Source organism: Cupressus sempervirens, chromosome 5, assembly GCF_028749045.1.
Source record: "Cupressus sempervirens isolate cs-2001-9-10 chromosome 5, ASM2874904v1, whole genome shotgun sequence".
NCBI classification, from domain to species: domain Eukaryota; kingdom Viridiplantae; phylum Streptophyta; class Pinopsida; order Cupressales; family Cupressaceae; genus Cupressus; species Cupressus sempervirens.
In genome coordinates, this window is record NC_143122.1 from 414,998,906 (window position 1) to 415,024,325 (window position 25,420).

A 25,420-nucleotide genomic window follows, 5' to 3' on the forward strand; every position below is an offset into this window, starting at 1 on the left:
GATCAATGAACTAGAAGAATACTTTGAGTATGAGGATATCAGGGACCCAGATAGGGTTAAGTTTGCAAAGGCCAAACTAAAAGGCCATGCCAAAATCTAGTGGCAAGAAGTTCAATTGGAAAGAAATAGAAGAGGAAAGGAGAAGATCACAAGATGGGATCACATGGTGGACAAATTGAAGCAGTTCATTCTTGTGGACTACGAGCTTGATTTGTTTAAGAAGATGCATGGGTTAAAGAAAGTAGGAAGATCAGTCCAAGAATATGCAGAGGAACTTTACCGACTCTTGATTAGAGTAGGGTATGCAGAAGAAAATAAGGAGAAGGTTGCTCGTTATATCAGTGGGTTGCGACCTAGCATCCAAGAGGAATTAAGTCTAGTAAGAATGACCAGCATTGAAGAGGCATACTAGTTTTCCCTACGATTTGAAGAGAAGTTGAATAAAAGGTTTGAAGGAAGACAAAGAGGGTGCGGTCAAGGAGGAAGGGGAAGCGGTAGATCATCTGGAGACCGCAATTAAACCCAAAAGAAAAATGAAGATGTGGGTACTAGCAAGAACCAGAGGAATGAGGGTTTCAACCGCTCCCATGATCAAGACTTTGGAAATCAAAGAGGAAGAGGTAGAGGATGTGGACAAGGAAGAGGAGGCTTCTGCGGTACCTATTTCCATTACAATGAAGAAGGTCATCGTTCCTTTGAATGCCCTTAATTACAAGGAAGGACAGATAGGAGAGCTGAGGGCCAAGCTAGGGTTGCTCATGTGGATGAGGATGCACAATCATCACATTCAGAGGATGCAAAAAGAGGAGAGACCTTGGTAAATGAAAGAGTCCTACTAAGTTGTGAGATTGAACCAGGACAACGGAGGAGTTTTTCCGTACCAGATGCAAGTGTGAGGATAAATGTTGTGACGTGATCATTGATGGTGGTAGCACTGATAACTTGGTATTAGAAGAGATGGTCTCTAAGCTGAAGCTCGAGAGGGAGAAACATCCCCAACCCTATCGGATTTCTTGGGTAAAAGATGATCATAAGGTCCTGGTAAGTGAACAATGTTTAGTGAAATTCAAAATTGGGAGTTACCATGATGAAGTTCTTTGTGATGTTATTTCGATGGATGTTTGCCATCTATTGTTGGGTGGACCATGGCAGTTTGATAGACATGCATTACATGATGGTCATGCAAACACATACTCTCTAACAAAGGATGGAGTTCGCCACAAATTGAAGCCCATGAAAAAGGAAGGTGAAAAGGTATGTAGCAGTGCTAGGATTTGTCTTGTTGATGAAAGAAAGTTTTTAGATGGCATGAAACACCAGCATATGTGCTATGCTTTGATTCCTAGGAAAGATAAAGAAGGTAGTAGTGAAATACCACTTGAAGTTTCAGACTTACTAGGGGAGTTTAGAGATATTATCTCTGATAATGTTCCAGATGGATTGCCACCAGTAAGGCAAATCAATCATTAGATAGATCTGATTCTAGGAGCTAGTTTTCCTAACAAGGCTACTCACAAGATGACTCCTACTGAAACAGAGGAGCTAGATAGACAGGTTTAGGAGCTATTGAGGAAGGGCTTGATTTGAGAGAGCTTGAGTCCATGTGCAGTACCTGCAATACTCGCACCAAAGAAGGATGGAGAGTGGAGGATGTGTACAGATTCTCAAGCTATAAATAGGATAACCATCAAGTACTAGTTTCCTTTGCCAAGGATGGATGATCTTATGGACTGCTTGAGTGGAGCTCAGTACTTCACAAAGATAGATTTGAAGAGTGGTTATCACCAGATACAGATTCAAGAAGGAGATGAGTGGAAAATAGCCTTCAAGACCAAGGAGGGTCTTTATGAGTGGTTAGTCATGCCCTTTGGATTGACAAACGCCCCAAGCACCTTCATGCGGCTCATGAATGAGGTACTTAAGAAGTTCTTGGGGAAATTTGTTATTGTTTATTTGGATGATATTTTAATTTTCAGCAAGACTTTGGAAGAAAATTTATTGCATATTCGTAGTGTCCTTGAAAGGCTAAGGGAAGAGAAACTGTTAATTAATCTGAAGAAGTGTATCTTTGCAAAAAGGGAGTTAGTCTATTTGGGGTTTGTTATATCACCTAAAGGTCTCAAAATGGATCCAGAGAAGGTACAAGCCATCTTGGAATGGCCTACTCCAAGGTCTGCTACTGAGGTAAGATCATTTCATGGTCTGGTTAGTTTTTACAGGAATTTTATTAAGAATTTCAGTGGCATATGTGCACCCCTAACTGATACAACAAGAGGGGATAGAAAAGAGTTCAAATGGACTGCAGTAACTGTGAGAAGTTTTGAATTGCTGAAGAAGAAGGTAATTGAACAGCCTGTGTTGGCACTTCCAAATTTTAGAAAGGTTTTCCAGGTGGATTGTGATGCTAGTGGCAACGCTATTAGGGTTGTATTAAGCCAGGAAGGTAAGCCTATTGCATATTTTAGTGAAAAATTGAATGATGCAAAGAAGAAGTATTCTGTTTATGATCAAGAGTTCTATGCAATAGTTCAGGCCTTAAAGAAATGGAGGCATTATTTATTGCCAAAGGAATTTGTTTTGTATACTGATCATTAGGCATTACAGTAGCTAAATAGCCAAGGTAAATTGAATCAGAGGCATATGAAGTGGGTAGAGTTCTTGCAGAGCTATACATTTGTGTTAAAGCATAGAAGTGGAAAATCTAACAGGGTTGCAGATGCACTAAGTAGGAGATAGTTGTTACTTACAGTAATGTAGGTTGAAGTAGTTGGGTTTGATGAACTCAAGAATTTGTACCCCGAAGATCCTGATTTTGCTGAAGCATGGAAAGCTTTTAAAGAACCTGTTGCTATAGATAGAACCAAGTGGTTAGACTATTTGATTCAGGATGGCATATTGTTCAAGGGTAGTCAATTGTGCATTCAAGAAGTTCCATGAGGGAAAATCTAATTAAGGAGAAACACAGTGGAGGGATGGCAGGACATTTTGGTCAAGATAAGACCATTGCCATTCTTAGAGAACATTATTTTTGGCCTCAAATTTCATAGGATGTGAAGAAGTTTGTACAGAGTTGCCAGGTTTGTCAAGTTTCCAAGGCGTTTAGTCACAATACTGGCCTATATCAGCCATTGCTTGTTCCATCAAGGCCATGGGAGGACATAAGTATGGATTTTGTTCTTGGATTGCCAAGGACACAAAGGGGTAATGACTCAGTATTCGTGGTGGTTGATAGGTTCTCCAAAATGGCACATTTCATTCCATGCCACAAAATTCATGATGTTGTCCATATTGCAGACTTGTTTTTCAAAGAGGTGGTAAGACTACATGGTCTTCCAAGGAGCATAGTTTCTGACAGAGATACTAAATTTGTGGGGTATTTCTGGAGGACATTGTGGAAAAAGTTGAGAACAGACTTGAAATTCAGTTCCACGCATCACCCGCAGACTGATGGCCAAACAGAAGTGGTAAACAGAAGTCTGGGCAATTTGCTGAGATGTTTAGTTGTGGATAAGCCCAAGGGATGGGATTTGATTCTACCACAAGAAGAGTTTGCTTACAATAACTCTATAAATTGGAGTACTTGAAAATCACCATTCCAAATTGTATATGCGAATAGCCCAAGGACTGCACCAAAATTGAGGAAGATAGAACAAGGGGAGAGGACAAGTGCTGAAGCTGAGGAATTTGCTAAACATATCAAGCATCTATATGAGGAGGTTCGAGCACACATTACCAAGATGAATCAAGAGTATAAAGCTAGGGCTAATCAAAGGAGAAGACATAAGGAATTCCAAGTAGGAGATTTAGTCATGGTGCACTTATGAAAAGAAATATTTCCAGCCGGTACTTACAACAAGCTGAAAATGAAGAAATTTGGCCCCTGCAAAATTTTGAAGAAACATGATTCAGGAAATGCATATGAAGTGGAGCTGCCAGATGGTATTCACATTTCTCCCATTTGAAAGATTGCAGATTTAACAGAGTATCATGATGATGGTGCAGATGAGGAGCTGGTGTTAGAGCCATGTCCGATTCCTACTTCTAAGAAGGAGGAGATAGAAGACATTCTAGATCATCGTCTGGGTAGGAGTACCAGAAAAAGGCAGTATGAAGAGTATTTGGTGAAGTGGAAAGGATGGCCGATCGAGGACTCCACTTTGATTTCAGCAGCTGAGGTTTCCCATTTGGGATTTCCTCTACCATTCATAAAGTGACTGTAGACACCTAAATTTGATTACACTGCTTTGGTAATCTAATTTAGCCATCTCTAAAGGCATTATTAATTCAATTTCTATTTAATTAATCTTTTGTCATCCCCTAGTTGATTAATTTAATTAATCATCTATAGTCCTAAATTGATAAATCAAATAATCTATTATTTATCAATTAAATCCTTTTCTCCTATCTAATTCCAAAAATCCCCATTTATTAAATAAATCTAGTTGATAAATGAAATCCTCAAATTCAAAAACCCCTAACCTATCTCTAATCCTCCATTTAGCCTAATCCACCCCATCCACCCATACTAACCAAGCTTAGCCACTAACTCACCCACCCTCATTAATGCCATCCACTTGCACATCTCTAACATCCCTAATCTAATCCTAAACCCAAGCCTAATCCACCCCCTAATGTTGTCACATTTCTTAAACAAGTTTAAGACTTTCCTAATCCAAACCAAAGTCTCCCCTCAAAAAGCCCAACCACTAAGTCATGAGTGCTCTTACAAAACATAAAAGACTCTTACAAGCCCACTCATGACTCTTACACCCATCTTCCACACTCTTCCCTCTTCCACACTCATTCCTCTTACATCCCTCTTACATACTCAACCCCACTCATCATGCCTTTAACCAACCCTTTACCCTACCCTCTCACACTCATCCTCCTTGTGACAAGTGTCACGTTCCCATTGGTGCTAAACAAGCACAATCCATGTGCTCCCCTTTGAGTGCACCTTAGCCCTCCTTAAGCCTTCATCCATCCTTGCATCTAAGCCCTCCATCCCTCTACCCCTTAGCCTATAAATTGAATCCCATCCCAAGCCATTTCATCAACAATCTTTGAGCTAAGGTTACCATGCTATTTTGAGAACCAAAACCATCAATCTTACCCTTATAATGCCAAATTGAGAGCTCACAAAGCTACCAATTTGCCATTACCCATCTCCATTGAAGCAAGCTTTTGAGCATCTTGAGCATACATCCACAGCAAAAGGACACATCTACAGAATCAAGAAAGCATGGAGTGTTTTATCTTGTGAGGTTTGCACTTCTTGTTTGCTTTATTTGTCTAAGCATATATGTGAATTTAGTTTTTGGTTTGTGAATGTTTACTTTATTTGTTAATATTCTTTGCATACTAAATCTTGTTCTACAGTGACAGGGTCACTTTTCAGTCTACCGTGGGTGTCTGATGTAGGAGCATCCAAAGGTATAAGGGCAATCCTGTGTCACCCAAAAAAATATGTACTTACACTTAGTTTTTGTTTCATGTGTTTTTATTTTTGGACACCCATTTGGGTCAAATAAAGGTTCCAACTCTCACAGTTCAACTATCAGTGTGCTAGAAAATCCTAAAAAAATAGGAGCATGCAATTTGGCCACAATTTTGGTGACCTAGAAAGTGTGAATTGGCCAGATGAATGTAATTGTGATTTAGAGCATTCCAGAAAAAGAATCAAGTCAAAAGGCCCCACGGTGTGAAATTTATTGCAGTTTTTTGAGTTTTGGAGACCTCCTAAGAATGCTTCAAAGTCAGGTTAGGGGCATTAAATGACCTTAAAAAGGGTCAAAAAATGGGGGACGAGCAAAGCATGTCCATAGGGGTATAGAGCGCTTCAAGAGATTTTCGAAAATGTAAACAGTTCGTCAATCGGAGCTACGGTTCAAAAGTTATGCCTCCTGAAAGTTTGGTTACCATTTCTGGATTCTTCTAGATTTGCACCGACTTCTAACATAGCTTCTGGAACCTTCTATTTGGTCGGTGGATGCCTAATAGCACTTTCTAGAATGTACTCCTAGTCCTTAACCCTTCAGGGTCTATTTAAGGAGATTTCTAGCATTATAAAAGGCAGTTCGGAGTGGAGTTTGAGAGGAGGTACTGAAAAGAGAAATTATCTCCAAATTTATGCTATTGTAAGCCCTTAGGGCATGTTTTGAAGTTTATCTTCTCTTTACTATTTGTACTAGCTTATTTTCTCAGTTAATACAATTTCCCTTTTCTGTTGTGTCCATTCTATTCTTGGGTTGTGTCTCCATCAAGTGGTATTAGAGCTGGTTTTCCTGAGTGTGTAGATAAAGCACCGACTGTGAGGTAGTTTGCACCAGGACTGTGTGGTTGTGAGTTTGAGTTAAGAAGATGCCTCTACGAAGAGAACGTGGCAGAAGGGCTAGAGCTATTAATCTTGAGGAGGTTAGAGCCCTCCAAAGGCAGGTACAAGCATTGCAAGAGTAGCTCCGTAGGGGAGCAAATGTTGCCATAGGTGATGATAGTGAGGATGAAAATGAAGAAGAAGTAATGGAACTAGAAGGGAAATTTCATGTTTCAGGTCATTCTTTCGATTCTCATTCTTAGATTTTAGATTAGCAATCTACTGTAGTGGAAGAGAAGAGAAACACTATAGGAGGCAACATTGTTGAAAATGTAATAGGAAATTTAATGTTATGTTTTAAATTCTTTTAGTTTTTGAAGTTTGTAATAACGTCCTACATGTGGTGGCATACCTAGAGTAGCAGTTCGATAAGCTCTCCAGATATAGCCACCTAGGACCAAGTGTGTGGATCTTAAATTAGAATAGTTTTTCTTAGTTCATAGGTGGAGTGTTTAATGAATTTTAGAATCCAATAATAGGTAGTAGGCAATTTTTGGAATATTCCTGACTTAGAAAATGACTGTCTAATATTGGTAGAAAAAAACATTTCAGATTCTTATCCTTTTCTTGGATAGAAGATGGAAAAAAAAACATGTGGCCTACTGCATGATTATCAGATTCCAATAATAGGTAGTAAGCGGTTTTCGGATTCTTATCCTTTTCTTGGGGTAGAAGACGAAAAAAAATGTTTCTGATCCTTTTATTAGAAAAGGAGAGTCAGTTTTAAATAAGCCAGTCGGCTATGTAAGAAAACATTCGAATTTGAGTAAGAAAGAAAGTTGCAGTTTTAGTGTGTTTTTTCAGTTTTGGAAGATTCGACTTTGGAGAGAAAAGAATGCGTTTTGGTTTTATTGTGCAAGTTTCAGTGGTTTGAGGGTTGGTACGGATTTTCATTGGAAAAAAATTTCAGTTTTCTTCTGGTGTTCTTCTGTGTTTTGTAGCAGAGAATACGAAGATTCAAATTTTTATATATATCCTGGCTATGTAAGAAAACATTCGAATTTGAGTAAGATAGAAAGTTGCAGTTTTAGTGTGTTTTTTCAGTTTTGGAAGATTCGACTTTGGAGAGAAAAGAATGCGTTTTGGTTTTATTGTGCAAGTTTCAGTGGTTTGAGGGTTGGTACGGATTTTCATTGGAAAAAAATTTCAGTTTTCTTCTGGTGTTCTTCTGTGTTTTGTAGCAGAGAATACGAAGATTCAAATTTTTATATATATCTTGGTGTCAACATGGCATTTCTTGAAGAACCATTTTTTATGAATGTCTAGTGTTAAATCTTGTATCTATCAATTCATGCAATCAAATGATTAGAAAGGAGATAGATAATCGACTATTGAGTTTGGTGGCAGTTCGATCCTGGAGGTTGTAGATGCCCCTTGAAGCAACTCAGTTGAGTGTTTGATTCCTCCTAAGCTTTCCAAGGTGTGGCTCTGCATCATTTTTGGTATCAGAGCTCAGCAAAAGGTTTGGGAAAAAGTAGTTGTGTATATGTTTGTGTGATTGTGAAAGATTGAGAGAAATAGTCTGAGAAGAAGTCCAGAAACTAGATAAGAAAAAAATAACTTAGCTGAAGAATGATGAGACAAGAAGAAGCAGCTTTATTGTATCTTTTTAGAAGGTATCAACAGAGAAAGGATTCTAAACAGAAGGAGATAGAGGAAAAGAAGAAAAGAGAGAAAGAAGAAAGGAGAAAACAAAGAGAAGAGCTAAGCAAGATAGAAGAGGAGATAAACAATTTGAGAAGGAGACTTGAGGAGAATGATGCTAAGTTGAAAGAGAATAAAGCTAAGTTGAAAGAAGTGCAGCAAGTATCTCTTGACGAGAGTAGTAACAAGACAAGCCCTATTGGATTGGAATGCAAACAATCTGTGAAATAGAGAAGAGTACAATGCTGGAAGGTACTCTAATGAAAAAGATTTTGGAGGCAACTGATGAAGCCTTAAATATGCATAATGAAGAAAAATGTCAAGAGGAATGGCTTGAAGATGAAGCTAAGGAATGTGTAACAACAAGTTCTAAAGAAGAATCTGATTTATGGGAAAAATTTGCAGCAATTGTGGGAGAATGGAAAAGGCATGGCGGTAGTATGGAAACTCAGCTTGAAGAAGAAAGGAAAGAGTGCAATACTGTTATTGTTCTTGAGAAAAGTTGTAATAAGAAAGAGATATTTGAAAGTGAGATTACTACAGAAGATCAAGATGATGATAAATGTTTAATAAAGGAAGAAGAGATAAATATGATTCTTAAGATTCAAGATGTGAAACTGGTTGATAGTCAAGAAGCAGATAAGTTTATGGTTACTATTGATGAAGATAGATATGACGCACATTACATGGTGTATAAGGAAGCTCGTATTCAAAAACAGAACTCAAATAATCTTAATGCTGATGATATGTTTTCTTCTAATAATGTTTATGCAGGGATGCAAATTTCATGTATAGTGAATCATGCTGAAGAATTTTCTGTGACATTTACAGCATTAAAGAATCAAAGCTACAAGGTGGAGAAGTTGGATATTATTTTTGTTTTTCTTGTAGATATGCTCATCCTAGTTCAAAGAAATTGGAAAGTTTGAAAGAAGAATGAGATTCATTTCTACAACACATCATCTCAAGAGGACTTGAGATTCATTCTACAGGGGAGTATGCTGCAGTGGCAGAGAAGAGAAACGCTATAGGAGGCAACATTGTTGAAAATGTAATAGGGAATTTAATGTTATGTTTTAAATGCTTTTAGTTTTTGAAGATTGTAATAACATCCTACATGTGGTGGCATACCTAGAGTAGCAGTTCGATAAGCTCTCCAGATATAGCCACCTAGGACCAGGTGTGTGGATCTTAAATTAGAATAGTTTTTTTTAGTTCGTAGGTGGAGTGTTTAATGACTTTTAGAATCCAATAATAGGTAGTAGGTAGTTTTTGGAATATTCCTGACTTAGAAAATGACTGTCTAATATTGGTAGAAAAAACGTTTCAGATTCTTATCCTTTTCTTGGATAGAAGACGCAAAAAAAAACATGTGGCCTACTGCATGATTGTCAGATTTCAATAATAGGTAGTAGGCGGTTTTCGGATTCTTATCCTTTTCTTGGGGTAGAAGACGAAAAAAAATGTTTCTGATCCTTTTATTAGAAAAGGAGAGTCAGTTTTAAATAAGCCAATCAGCTATGTAAGAAAACATTCGAATTTGAGTAAGATAGAAAGTTGCAGTTTTAGTGTGTTTTTTCAGTTTTGGAAGATTCGACTTTGGAGAGAAAAGAATGCATTTTGGTTTTATTGTGCAAGTTTCAGTGGTTTGAGGGTTGGTACGGATTTTCATTGGAAACAAATTTCAGTTTTCTTGTGGTGTTCTTCTGTATTTTGCAGCAGAGAATACGAAGATTCAAATTTTTATATATATCCTGGTGTCAACATGGCGTTTCTTGAAGAACCATTTTTTATGAATGTCTACTGTTAAATCCTGTATCTATCAATTCATGCAATCAAATGATTAGAAAGGAGATAGATAATCGACTATTGAGTTTGGCGGCAGTTCGATCCTGGAGGTTGTACATGCCCCTTGAAGCAACTCAGTTGAGTGTCTGATTCCTCCTGAGCTTTCCAAGGTGTGGCTTTGCATCACAATCTACATCCTTTCTATTGAACTCTTGAGTGGCCAGGAGTAGTCTATTGTTCATATTAGACTAATTTTGACTAAGCCTTTTCACTTTAGTGTTCTTGTCATCAAGTCTTCTAGATATATGATCTTCATCCTCTTCAATTCTCCTCTTTTCCTTATTAAATTTAAACAATCTTACTAACTAGATTCATGTTGTCTCTTTAGTGCTCTTACCTCTTCATTAAGTGTGTTTTCTCTCTCCAATAGGTCTACTATTGCTGCATCACTTTCATTGAAATTTTCATTTTCAAGTAGTTCTTTAATATCTTCTTCTTGATATAGAGTAGCATTCTGTTGGATTTCCAATTCTTTTCTTCTCTTCAAGGATTTCTTCAACTCCTCACTTGTTGCTTCAAGTTTATATAGTATGACTTTTATGTCAAGCTTCTAATTTTCAATGACCTTTCCCAGATTATAAGCCTCCATCTCCAAGATCTTAACTCTCAACTGGTTAGACTTCTTCTCAGAGATAAAATCTTTGATACAAATTTCTAAAGTCTATTACAAAAGTAAGATACTGAGAGGGTAGGGATTGGGGGTGAGCTAGGATCTAAAAAAAATTCTATCTTTTCAAACAAATCAAATGCATTCATCATTAACCCATCTCATATCAAAAACATGAATCATATAACAATAAACTGAAATATCACATGCATAAACTTGGAAGTAGATGTAAAAGTGTTGTCTAACTTTTAGTCACCCATTTTTAAAAAAAAAATTTAAAGTCGCATCCCTTGAAGAATTCTCCAAAGTTGTTTCCAATTTGTTTAACAATGTTTCTATGAAGGATTGATGTAGATGTGAAGGTTCCTATGCCACAATTCAAAGTTCATTGCATTGGATCTGAATTACGGATTGATATGATTTATTATGCTTCTTTAGCTCATGTTCACAATCTGACTTAGAGAAAGAAACAATTGAGTTAGCCTTCAAAATTGTTTGATTGAATATACAAAGGAAGCCTAATTAGAATTTGAATGCAAAATTGGAATTGGAATGCATAATTTGAATTGGGATGGTGAACTTCCAATTTCCCTGCCACAGGAGAAGCTCATTTGGGACTTTTCACGAAAAAGAGGAGAAGCCAAATTGTCATTTCCCATTTGAAAGAGAAAATGCAAAATTGCATTTTTAATGTGATCCCTGAACCAATTGACACAAAATAGTGATCACAATAAAGAAGCGGAAAATCTGACGTCATAGTCCATTTCCAGTTTTTCGCCACAGGAGAAGCTAAAAATAAAATTTCCACTAATAAGAAGTCCCTATTGAAAATCTTGATGGAGGCATTGGAGGAATGAAGAATGGAATTTATTGAATTCAAGTGGATCAAAATTGTTATAAAAAGGGGCAATGGAAAGAAGAATCCCAATGGGAAGGCAGAAAATGAACCCTCTGTTATTCGCACTCAGAAATCAAAATTTTGCCAAATGCTTTGGGCACTCCAGAGTAGGAATATCGATGGTATCAAAGTAGAGTGATACATTAAAAACTATTGATAGTCAAAAAAGAAGTTAAAAAGGAAATTAAAAAAAATATCCTAATAGCTTGCAAAAAATGAAGAAATAAGTGCTTTTCACACCAGATTTGGGATTTCCCCCAATGGAGAGTCAAGTATTGGAACTTCCATCAAAAACATTACAAGGAAAATTATAGAGAGCTTCAGTGATCACATACATAGAGGAGACCATGACACTCGAATCTGAGGTCTTGAATTCTTTAGAACACTTACAATAGAGGAGGAATTCGCAGGATCAAGTTCTCCCCAGAGTCGAGGATGTGTAGTTGTCCTTTTTAATTACAATACATTCTCAATATTTGATACAAGAGATCCATTGGAAAATGCCATTTTACAATCACGAATTGCAGGAATTTTGATGCTGGAGCTTGATTGGTTTCCATCATGTTTTGACAAAGAAGAGCCACTTTTACTCTATCCTGCCAGGGCAGATAGCAACTTTTGTCTCCTTGAGGTTAATACGAACTTAAGCAGATCAGTTCAAGAGGATAGATTCAGAGGTTGAATTCAAGAATTAAGAGGTGCATCAATACAACATTAAAGTTTGAGGTCCTTCTCACAGACGGCTAAACATGGAGAGTAATAAATGAATGCATGTGTGTCAACATGTCTTTCAGCTACAGAGTATAGACCATTTTACTCATTTATTCCTGCAGTTACTGCTCCTCCTATAGATATTGTATGCTCTGACAGAAGATTTTCATATTAGAGAATGGAAGAACTCCATCATCCATGGATGAAAAGGATATTTGTGGGTTTTGCTCGCACATCTGAATTCAATGGTCCTGCAGAGCCAAATAAACTTCATTAACTGATACAAGAAATAGATTATGAATTGGCTGCCCAACAACCGCTACTTGAGTTGACCCACAGAACATTTGGAACTTCTCCTCCACTCCAAAGTTTTGATTTTTCAAAGATGGTTACAGATTCGGAAAGATGCACACTTTAGATGCTTTGTGCTGATAACCATCGTGTGCTACTTTTTGTACAGATGACAAAGATGCTTGACATACTCAAGGATTATATGAATTATAGAAAGTACAAGTATCTTAGACTAGATGGGTCTTTGTTAGTGGCAGATCGAGGTGAAATGGTGAAGGAATTCCAAAGAAATTTTGATAGATTTGTTTTCTTGTTGAGCACAAGAGCTGGCACGGCGGGATTTTTCATTTTGGCTACTCCGTGGCAGGATTCGCACTCACCAAGTGTGATTCCCGCAAAGAAAAAATCTCCTTTATGTGGGATTCACACTTGGCAAGTGTGAAATCTATTTTCAAAAAAGCACATGCTTTAAGTTAAAATTGAAGTAGTGGAACGAGAAAAGCTTAAAGCTAATCACTATAAACTATTAGATCTTCTGTGCATATGAAGTCGAATGAATTGTTAATGTCATTGCAAGCAAGAAATAAGAAGGTTTCAAGTGGCTTAGAAGAAGTAAAAATAGCCACTGTATCAGTCATGACAAAGGAAAAAATAAGAGTTCAAATATGTCAAGCACGGTATCTTATTGAATTTTTTAATGGAAATAAGTTGTGGCTAATGAAAAGTCCAAATTGTAACTAGTATTATTTATCCTCTATGAGGTCGAATTCTTATGAAATAAAGGCAGAGAAGAAGTCTGAACGGTGAGATGGTTATGGTGAACAGGTCACTCTGATCCAATGTATATCAAATTCTCTTTCAAAAGCACAGAAAAGGGACATTGTCAATGACAATTCTTTCATGGATACAAGCTTGCCACTGTTGGTATCACATCTTCCTTTTCATGTTGATCAATTTTGATATTATGAAGACCTGTTCAGTTCATCTTCTTGAAGAAAATTAGATGAAGAGACAAAGTCATTTTTGGCTCCTTTTGTTTGTAATTTCGAAAGTATTAGTCTCCAATCTTTTCAAATTCTGGAATTTGAAACACTTGGCATTCTCATGAAAGATTGTATGTTGTAATCTTTATATATACTATTGGAAAAGTAAATTGAGGGGTCAACAAATTATTGGTATGAAGGGAGATTGCAGAGACAATCACGCTTGGTGTCAATTGTTTACTGTCCAGGTTCTGCTTTTTTTGCATACAGTCAGAGAGTTGGAGTACGGAGAGGAGCACATTTAATTTTTGTAATTTTCGTTTCTTGCATTTGGGGGGTTTTTTATTCCATTTTTGTAATAGATTTGATACTAAGTTGTAAGTAATAAAGATCAGAGCATCACTATTTTCTATGTTCATAAGAAAGAGAGATTTTTTGTTAAATTAGAGAGTTTAAAAGGTGTTTTTCTGATTATTCGCAATCAGAGAGTTGCATTAATCAATTTTTGGGCATTATCTTACACCTTAGAATTGGATAAAAAATGTGTTGTGGATAAGAAGTGTTTGCAGCCATTTCTATTACAGGAACCAAAATAGATGACCTTCTGTTATAATTTCATTTACATTGCATTTGCATTTGCATTTATTGAATTCATATTGAATCACCAATGCCGAGGAGTCGTAAGATGTGTGAGTTCTCGAAGTTGGCTAGGTTTAGGATCTAAATTTTGCCTAAGTTAATCTTGCCTAGGATTGACTGACTTGGTTTTCCTCTTTCATTCTTGGGTTAAGAATGCACCCAATTAGTTTAGGCAATAAAATAGAATTCTTTGAATATCATTCACATAGGGAACTGTACCTACCAATTCAGAGAAAAGTCGATAACCATAAATTCAACTGTTGTGAATAGATATTGTTCATAATCTGGGCGTTAAGAGTCATAATTTCATGGAAGATAAAAAGAACAAATCTGTTTACCAACAGATTTTTGGTGACACTGTTGGGGAGTTGGACATGAAGATCAGTGCTAGAGATTGTTTTTTCAGTTTGTTATTGTTATCTTTGCTTGAGATTGGTGACTCTATGTCTTTAAAAGAACCTATTTTATATCAGAGTTTGAAAGATTTGAAAATTCTTATCATTCAGGTTCCCAGCTCATGTTGTTTGTGACTAAGAGGAAGAATACTTTGGTTTTCCAAGCTACAATATTCATTTTCTCTGCTACTCAGAGATTGGTGACTCCATTTTAAAAAAAAAAGATCATTCGTATTACAACAGATTTTTGAAGAATTTGTTGGAAAATTGGTTGCTCATGATCGAGGTAACATCATTATCTTTCCATAAATTTGATTCAGATTTCTATTAATCTATTGTACAAATTATCTCAAGAAATGTATCGAGGTCAGATTCCTTTGAGAAATGATTTAAAATATAAAAAGAGACTTTCACCATCTGTTGAAGAGATTGTGATTGATGATGATCCTATGCTTCAACAACTCTAGAGTAAACTTAAAGAGCATATCAGTTATGCCACAAGAAACAACTTGAGTATAGCTCAAGACCATCGGTCTAGAGAATCATGGAAGTTGATTGAAAAGAGATTCTATGTTCTCCAGGAGTTTAGACGAAAAACCACTGATGCGAGTTCTAAAAAGGATGCTTTGTCTTCTCCCATCTTCCCTACTTTGAGAGAACCTGAATTTTCTTCATCCTCAATATTACCATGGATGAGCCAAAAGCTTGAAGAAAATGATTAGTATGAAGACCATTTCCAGCCTGAACCATCACAAAAGGAAGAAAAGTTTGTTATTATCCCTTGCTTCTCAATAGTATTTCCTATGGAGTCATCAGTTACACCTTTAGATCCATCATTTAAGGTTGGAAATGAGACTTGTTCTCCTAATGCTGAGCTTGATGTAGTAAGTATGAATCTAGAACCACTCTCAGAACTGCAAACAAAAGAATCAGTTTCAGTCTAGCATGTTGAAATAATTAAAGTTGCAGAAAGCATTCCTAAGGTGGATAGAATCAATGAGCAGAACGAAGAGATCATATCAACCAATGGTTTGAATTTTGAACAACAAGAGAAGCCTGGTTTCCCAAAAGCACAACTTTTAGCAAATGAAGACAACCTTCTCAATGATGAAGAATTGGTAAGAATAGTTGACAAAAAGTTTTCTTTCATACCTTCATTTACCTCTGATTTTAAAAGTTTCAGATTTGAAGAAAATAAGGATAAACCTTTGCATGAAGTCTCTGATGAGAATAATCAGATAGTTAATGCAAAACATGAAGAGTTGAATTCCATTGAAAATTTTTGTGAATTTGATTTTCAAGTTGCAAAGGTTTGTGATGATACTATATTAGAATCTATGTGTCTTGGAGAAAAAGTGGAAAAATGTTTTGTCAAATCTAAAAATATGTTTGAAGAAATGATTAGCAAAATTGAAAGAGAAATTAATGGAGATTATATTTTAAATTGTTGTCTTCCTAAAAACTATCCTAAAACAAACATGCTGGCTACATTATATTTTAGTAGTCATCCTATTAAATCTAAGAATGTAAATGTTGAAGAGGAACATATTTCAATGACTGGTGAAGTTTTACAATGTCATGTAGAAGATAAAGAATTAGATGAAGATATTCATAATCTTGAAATAAAGAATGATCAATTCATGGTATCAGACACATATGGATCTTCTACAGTTAATTCAAATATTGAAGTTTTGAATTCAGAGGAACGTTTTTCAGATTTAACAAATGTTGGATATGAAGAGGATGTTTCATTTCTGATAGAGTCTACAGGTAATAAAGAACGATTCAATTTTAGCCTAGGCTTGAAATCTAAAGTTAATAATGCTTGCAACTGTTTTGATGCTAGTATTCTTGATCATTTTGTTGGAAATAAAGTAAATATATGTGACTATTTTCTAGCAGCATATACTAAATCTAATGATTGTCTTTATCCTTCACAAAAGAAGTCAAAGCATGTGGAAAATGTGGATACATTTTTCAGCTCTGATTTGAAATCAGAAGTTGTTCTTGACAGTACTTGCAAAAGGTATGATGACATTTCTTTCCTCAAAGATTTTCAATATTCTAGTTTTGCTAATCCTGATTTGAAAGATGATATCTCTACTAAGGAGGATGATGGAACAAATAGAAATGATAACGCTGAAAAAGATGAAACAAATTCTATTCCAATAATGCGTCTTGAAAATGTTGAATATTCCTTTCCATCACAGAATTTTGAGTATGCAAGAAACGATGTACATGGAAACATAAATGAATCAGAGATCTATAATGAAGCATGGCTGTTTGGAAAGGTCTTGTGGGTCATCATGTTGCAGATAGCTTTGGGGCTTAAGTTCAATAGTGAAGGAGTGGCTAAAAGTTACCAATGTTGTTTTAGATCGATGGAGTATCTTCCTCTATTCAGAAGAGGTTCATATTTTTCTCTTCCTGTGAATGGCCACATTTGAATCTTTCCTTGCTTTTGGTCTTGCTGGTGAGGTCTCCTCACCTTTTCTAAATAAGTTTTCTTTCCAATTTTGGCATGTCTAGTGTAGCTTCTTCTTGCTTGGTCTGTTGTGGTTGTTTTCTCCTGCTCTGTTTCAAGTTGCCCTACTCCCCTCTCCTCTCCCTGTATGCAGCTTCTTGTGTTTTCTTTGGTCTAGACTCTGCAACCTAATGGATAGGGCACCTGTTTAATGAGAGATGCTTGATTCTCTATGTATTTTGCAGTACATATTCCCCAGTCGGAGCCAACTGTTGTCTGACTTTCAGTCACCCATTTTAAAAAAAAACTTTTAAAGCCGCATCCCTTGAAGAATTCTCCAAAGTTGTTTCTAGTTTGTTTAACAATGTTTCTATGAAGGACTGATGTAGATGTGAAGGTTCCTATGCCACAATTTAAAGTTCATTGCATTGGATTAGAATTATGGATTGATATGATTTATTATGCTTCTTTAGCTCATGTTCACAATCTGACTTAGAAAAAAAAAAACAATTGAGTTAGCCTTCAAAATTGTTTAATTGAATATACAAAGGAAGCATAATTAGAATTTGAATGCAAAATTGGAGTTGGGATGCATAATTTGAATTGGGATGTCGAACTCCCAATTTACCTGCCACAGGAGAAGCTCATTTGAGACTTTTCACAAACAAGAGGAGAAGCCAAATTGTCATTTCCCGCCAGAAAGAGAAAATGCAAAATCTCAAATTTAAGTGGAAAGGCATGAGTCTATAACATCAAAATTGCATTTTTTATGTGATCCATGAACCAATTGACACAAAATAGTGATCACAATAAAGAAGCGAAAAATCTCTTGACGTAGTCCATTTCTAGTTTTTCGCTACGGGAGAAGCTAAAAATAAAATTTCCGCTAATGAGAAGTCCCTATTGAAAATCTTGATGGAGGCATTGGAGGAATGAAGAATGGAATTTATTGAATTCAAGTGAATCCAAATTGTTAAAAAAAGGGGCAATGGAAAGAAGAATCCCAATGGGAAGGTAGAAAATGAACCCTCTGTTATTCGCACTCAGAAATCAAATTTCTGCCAAATGCTTTGGGCACTCCAGAGTAGGAATCTCAATGGCATCAGAGTCGAGTGATACATTAAAAACTATTGATAATTGAAAAAGAAGTTTAAAAGTCCATTTAAAAAAATATCCTCATAGCTTGTCCAAAATGAAGAAAGAAGTGCTTTTCGCACCAGATTTGGGATTTCCCACAATGGAGAGTCGGGTATTGGAACTTCCATCAAAAACATTTCAAGGAAAATTATAGAGAGCTTTGGTGATCAAAAACATAGAGGAGACCAGGACACTCAAATCTGAGGTCTTGAATTCTTTAGAACACTTACAACAGAGGAGGAATTCGCAGGATCAAGTTCACCCCAGAGTCGAGGATGTGTAGTTGTCCTTTTTAATGACAATACATTCTCAATATTTGATACACGAGATCCATTGGAAAATGCCATTTTACAATCACGAATTGTAGGAATTCTGATACTGGAGCTTGATTGGTTTCCATCATGTTTTGACAAAGAAGAGCCACTTTTAATCTGTCTTGCCAGGGCAGATAGCAGCTTTTGTCTCCTTGAGGTTAATACGAACTTAAGAAGATCAGTTCAAGAGGATAGATTCAGAGGTCGAATTGGAGAATTGAGAGGTGCATCAATACAACATTAAAGTTCGAGGTCCTTCTCAAAGATGGCTAAACATGAAGAGTAATAAATGAATGCATGTGTGCCAACATGGCTTTCAGCAATAGAGTATAGACCATTTTACTCATTTGTTCCTGCAGTTACTACTCCTCCTATGGATATTGTATGCTTTGACAGAAGATTTGCATATTAGAGAATGGAAGAACTCCATCATCCATGGATGAAAAGGCTATTTGTGGGTTTTTCTCGCACATCTGAATTCAATGGTCCTGCAAAGCCAAATAAACCTAATTATCTGATACAAGAAATAGATTATGAATAGGCTGCCCAACACCCACTACTTGAGTTGACCCACAGAACATTTGGAACTTCTCCTCCACTCCAAAGTTTTGATTTTTCAAAGATGGTTACAAATTTCGGAAAGATGCACACTTTTTATGCTTTGTGCTGATAACCATCGTGTGCTACTTTTTGTATAGATGAAAAAGATGCTCGACATACTCGAGCATTATATGAATTATAGAAAGTACAAGTATCTTAGACTAGATGGGTCTTCATTAGTGGTAGATCAAGGTGAAATGGTGAAGGAATTCCAAAGAAAGTCTGATAGAATAGCTGGTACGGCGGGAATTTTCATTTTGGCTACTCCATGGCGGGATTCGCTCTTACCAAGTGTGATTCCCGCAAAGAAAAAATCTCCTTTGTGTGGGATTCACACTTGGCAAGTGTGAAATCTATTTTCAAAAAAGCACATGCTTTAAGTTAAAATTGAAGTAGTGGAACGAGAAAATCTTAAAGCTAATCACTATAAACTATTAGATCTTCTGCACATATGAAGCCAAATGAATTGTTAATGTTGTTAGATGTTAAATTAATTATCTCAGGCTTGGTCGGCACAGACCAAAGAACTCTCTAGAAACACACATGCAACATGTGCAGCCATCTTTCATCGTCCATTCCAACTGCCTTTCATTAATATTCCAGCTAACTCCTCCTACAGTGTAAATGACATTTAATATATATTTCTCTATAAATATAATGGACTGGGCCTGTGTTCAGTAGAGCCCATTTTCTGGGTTTCTCCATGGCTTCTCCTCTCTATGGCTTCCTCTCTTGTTTAGTTTCTTTTTTGTCTTGTGCTGTAATTTTATCATGGTATCAGAGCTTATGGTAAATGATCCAAAAGTCTTGAGAGAGCAATGAGTGAAATATTGTGATTGAAAGATGCGGAGTGAAAGATTGTGATATGATTGCTAATGTCTTGTGAAGAAGGCTGCTGTTGTGAGAAGGCTGCCCATTATGGAGCTGGATTGAAGTTCTGTGAATGTTAATTTGTTAAGTGAGCTGAAAGAGGAAAAAAGTGTTGCAAAGGAGATCCAAAGAAATTTCCTCAAAAGAGATTGTTATCATGTGTGAGAGTGAATGTTCAAGCCATTGTGAAAGATGATTGATATTGTCTTTGAATGGAAGATGGTTGGTGGTGTATTTGGGCAAAGAATGTGATTTGTGATGTAGTCAGTTAACGAGGCAGCATATTGTGTTAAAAGATTCGTGCTAAAGAAAGATATTGCTAGAAGGAAGAGAAAATTGAAAGTATGATATTGTTGGAAATGTGTGAAATTGGAGTGGATAATCAAAAATAAAGAAGCATTGCTGATTTGAAGCAACTCAAGAGTGTTGGATTGCTATTAATGCGGGAATGTCAAGTTGTTATTCATATGTTTGTGGGATGTGGAGCAACTTTGTGCAAGCGGGAGAGCCAAAGATTGCATACATATTTCTAATGTGACAAGAAAATATCAAGGGAGTCCTATGAGAAAGAGAGAAGTCATGAAAAGAAGGAAGCTAAAATTGAAGGTGAAAGCTAATTTTGTTATTATTAATAGTACTTTATTTTGAAATATGTGTGGAGTATTATAAATCAGTTGTAGGAGTTAGCATTCATTAGGAAAAGAGATGGCATGCTACAGTTTGTTGTCATGGTGCAAAGGTCTGTGTGTGTGCTGATTGGATAAAAGTGTTGAGATTGGAAGTGAGAATTTGAAAGATACGATGTTCTTGATAGTGGTCATGTAACAGAATTTGGTTGCATTGATATCCCCAACCAAGTGATGAAAATTGAATTAGTAATGATTGTTAATGGGCTATATGAATGTATGGGGTGCATTATCGGTTGTGCCCGACACCCTAAAGGTTTTTTGGTTTGACATATTGATGAACCATGTATGTGAAAAAGATTCCTATAGAACTGGCGAGTACAACGGCTGGGTACCCATGTATCTCGGTAGATGGATTTCTTTTTATATGGACTCAATATTTAGTTTGATCCAGGTACAAAAAAGAAAGGCCCAGAGTGGTGATAGTTTCCGCATAGTGATGATTCGTGGTCATTAGAATTTAGAACCAATGAGTGCTTGGTTTGTAAACCATTTGAGTACAAAGTTTATGGTGATCTTGGAACCATTTGTGTGATGTTTGAGAAGTTTGTGGTGAACTTAAAACCACTTTGATATTGCATCGGTTATAAGTAATCTGTACAAAACCTAGAGTGATTATGATGGGAGAAATAAGAAAAGTGAAAGCATTTGATAATTGATTGTAAATGGGTACCTAACAAGGCTTAAGGCCAGGACCCATCATCTCTAGATTATGGAGGGATTTCTAAGAAACAAAAAAATGATAATTAATTTATGGGGGGATGTTAGATGTTAAATTAATTATCTCAGGCTTGGTCGGCACAGACCAAAGAACTCTCTAGAAACACACATGCAACATGTGCAGCCATCTTCCATCGTCCATTCCAACTGCCTTTCATTAATATTCCAGCTAACTCCTCCTACAGTGTAAATGGCATTTAATATATATTTCTCTATAAATATAATGGACTGGGCCTGTGTTCAGTAGAGCCCATTTTCTGGGTTTCTCCATGGCTTCTCTCTATGACTTTCTCTCTTGTTTAGTTTCTTTTTTTGTCTTGTGTTCTAATTTTCTACAAATGTCATTGTAGGGAAGAAATAAGAAGGTTTCAGGTGGCTTAGAAGAAGTAAAAATAGCCACTGTATACGTCATGACAAAGGAAAAAATAAGAGTTCAAATATGTCAAGCACGGTATCTTATTGAATATTTTAACGGAAATAAGTTGTGGCTAATGACAAATCCAAATTGTAACTAGTATTATTTATCCTCTATGAGGTCGAATTCTTATGAAATAAAGGTAGAGAAGAAGTCTGAACGGTGAGATGGTTATGGTGAACAGGTCACTCTAATCCAATGTATATCAAATTCTCTTTCAAAAGCACAGAAAAGGGACATTGTCAATGACAATTCTTTCATGGATACAAGCTTGCCACTGTTCGTATCACATCTTCCTTTTCATGTTGATCAATTTTGATATTATGAAGACCTGTTCAGTTCAGTTCATCTTCCTTTTGTTTGTAATTTTAAAAGTATTAGTCTCCAGTCTTTTCAAATTCTGGAATTTGAAACACTTGGCATTCTCATGAAGGATTGTATGTTGTAATCTTTATATATACTATTGGAAAAGTAAATTGAGGGGTTAGCAAATTGTTGGTATGAAGGGAGATTGCAAAGACAATCATGTTTGCTGTCAATTCTTTACTATCCAGGTTCTGCTTTTTCTGCATACAATTAGAGAGCTAGAGTACAGAGAGGAGCACATTTAATTTTTTGTAATTTTCGTTTCTTGCATTTGGGGGTTTTTCTATTCCATTTTTGTAATAGATTTGATACTGAGTTGTAAGTAATAATGATCAGAGCATCATTATTTTCTATGTTCATAATAAAGAGAGATCTTTATTTAAATCAGAGAATTTAAAAGGTGTTTTTTTGATTATTCGCAATCAAAGAGTTGCATTAATCAATTTTGGGCATTATCTTACACCTTAGAATTGGATAACAAATGTGTTGTGGATAAGAAGTGTTTGCAGCCATTTCTATTACAGGAACCAAAATAGATGACCTTCTGTTCTAATTTCATTTACATTGCATTTGCATTTGCATTTATTGAATTCATATTTCATCAGCAATGTCGAGGAGTCATAAGATGTGTGACTTCTCGAAGTTGGCTAGGTTTAGGATTTGAATTTTGCCTGAGTTAATCTTGCCTAGGATTGACTTGGGTTTCCTCTTTTGTTCTCGAGTCAAGAATGCATGTAGTTAGTTTAGGCAATAAAATAGAATTCTTTGAATATCATTCATATAGGGAGCTGTACCTACCAATTCAGAAAAAAGTCGATAACCATAAAATGGCTTTTCAACTGTTGTGAATAGACATTGTTCATAATCTGGGCATTAAGAGTCATAATTTCACGAAAGATAAAAAGAACAAATCTGTTTACCAACAAAAAGCATAACACAATGATTTAGTTATCCAAAAACTCTCCAAGGTGAAGGTAAAATTGGGGTGGGGATGACACACAAAAATATTCACTAGTATAGTAAAAAAGTGTGCCTATTAAGGCTATAATCTTTGATCACTTCTGGTGATCTACCCTGTTAAGAGCTTACAAAACTTATTTAGTCCACCTTAATTAAAGAATTTAAACTTACAACTAAGTTACCACTCTGTTAGGATATTTTAATAGGCCTATTAGGACCACTCTATTAAGATATTTACCCTAATTTACTTACTACATTGTATCAATACCTAATCCTATGGTGAGCATTGTGATTCTAGATTATGGATCTCCTCTTTCCAACTCTAATTCAATCTCTTCATCTAATAAAATTTTTTTTGTCCTTCACTACTAGGTTTCTCTATCTGATATCTTCTTATAATTATCAAATATAGCCTTCCTTCACTCATATGCTTGTCTCTTCAATCTCTCCTTCATCTCTCTTGCACATATATTGATTTAGTGTTTGAACCCTCCTTAAATAGCCATTTAGAGAAGGTTCTAGATCATAATCAATGATCTGGATTCCTCCCTTTTTCTGCTTAATCCTTTTAATTTATTATTATTATTATTTACACTTCCTTTATAAGGATTAATGACCTCTACAAAATTTCTAAATAACTCCTTAGTTGTCTCTACAAAATTTAAATATGATTTAGAAGTCAACCAAAATTGTCTACATAAGTGCTTGCTCCATTCCAAATACATATACAAAAATTAGTTTATGTGCCACTTGAATAGTTTGACACTCAATCAAAAATAATATTCATGATGTCCCTTGACTTCTCTATGTTCGACAATAACTATGTGACTCAACATAAACTGAACCTACTTAGCTTGGTGTCTTCTTCCTTCTATTTTTACTCAGGATAATATGGCACTCAGTCCATACTAGGGTGCTCAAAAACCTAATACTTTCTCAGCTCAAAATAAAATATATACAAGTCCAAAATCATTCGACCTTCATTGGATGGATTTTTCATAGTCATGAGCAACTCACTCTTCCTAGGAAATGAAAAAGTGTTTGATACTAATAGGTAACATGATTTGGAGATCAAGAGATCGAGTGTCAAATGATAGTGATGACTGAGTGTTAGCATTTGATAGTTTGTGAGGAAATCTTTATTTCCAACTAACATAACTAAATTCTTAGAATATGTAAAATGTGTTAAAGATAAGAATGGATGACCTAAAGCATTTAATACATGATAAACCATGTTTGTGTGCTCCTAGGCATTTTTTCAAGGATAAATTTCAAAGAAGCTTATAAAAGATGAAGGAGGAAACCAAAAAGATGGGAGGATTTGATGAATCTTCCCTAACCCCAAAATCTATAGTGATATTTAAGTGGAAAAAGATTTAAAAATACCTATTTAAGGAGGCATAAGCATAACTTGAAAGGTGTGAGATGTTTTGTTGATGCTATTGATTAGTGAACCCAAGCAAGAAGCTAAGAACAATTGTTAAGACGTGAAGTGTGATCACTTGAAAGATTTCCAAGCAAATCAAAGATATAGATGATAAGGGAGGTTAGTCAGTGGATCAACATATGAGCTATATTATGATCCATATATTCAAAGTGAGTTGTATTTATTCAAATCAATCTATTGTTAACTTCTAACCATTATATCAGTATGAGATTCTTTAATCAAGGTTGACCTGATAGTCATATATAAATCCTTTAATGAAGGTAAAATTCTGATGGAATATTCTAAGTCCTCTAACAAGGAAACTCCTAATAGGGTGATTAAATCATATAGCACGATCACACCTAATAGTGTGTATTGTAACCTCTAATAGAGTTGGATCCTAACAGAGCTCACTTTAGAAGAGTTAAAAATTGGTGACATGTTGCTCATGGTTTTTTACAAATTGGGTTTCCATGTTAAATCCTAGTGTCATACTTATGCGTATGTTATTTGAGGTGTTTTACTATTAATGTTTTACATTCTGCAAGTTTCTTACTATTAGGACAATGGAATGCAAGTTTATGTTATTGATTTATTTCTATAGAGATAGAGTGGATTACATTTTAGATCTAATTTGGTTGAAGTGTTCAAAAGTCTAATTGGTACATCTAGACCTCAGGATGAATAATTCACCCCCCTGCCCCCTCTTAGTTATTCTAAATAATTCTAACACTTCTTCCCTCAAAGAATATTGATAAGTGTACTCAACCAAATCAATCTTTAGTATACAAATCTCATCCTAAATATTGAATCTCAAACCATTAATGTATCTAGCCATCTTTTCCTAATAAATTTCTAGATATCTAGACCAAATAGTCAACTTGTAAAATTCCTTAGTATAATCCTTCATGGTCATATACTTCTATTTTAGGTTATGTAATCTCTTAAAAAACTCAAACCTTCAATTTTGTTACCATCAATCTCCACCTAGTGATCTTCATTTTACCTTCCTCCTCTCTATCTCTTTTCAATCCTTTCCACCATAAATAAACATGTCCTTTTTAACTTAGCTT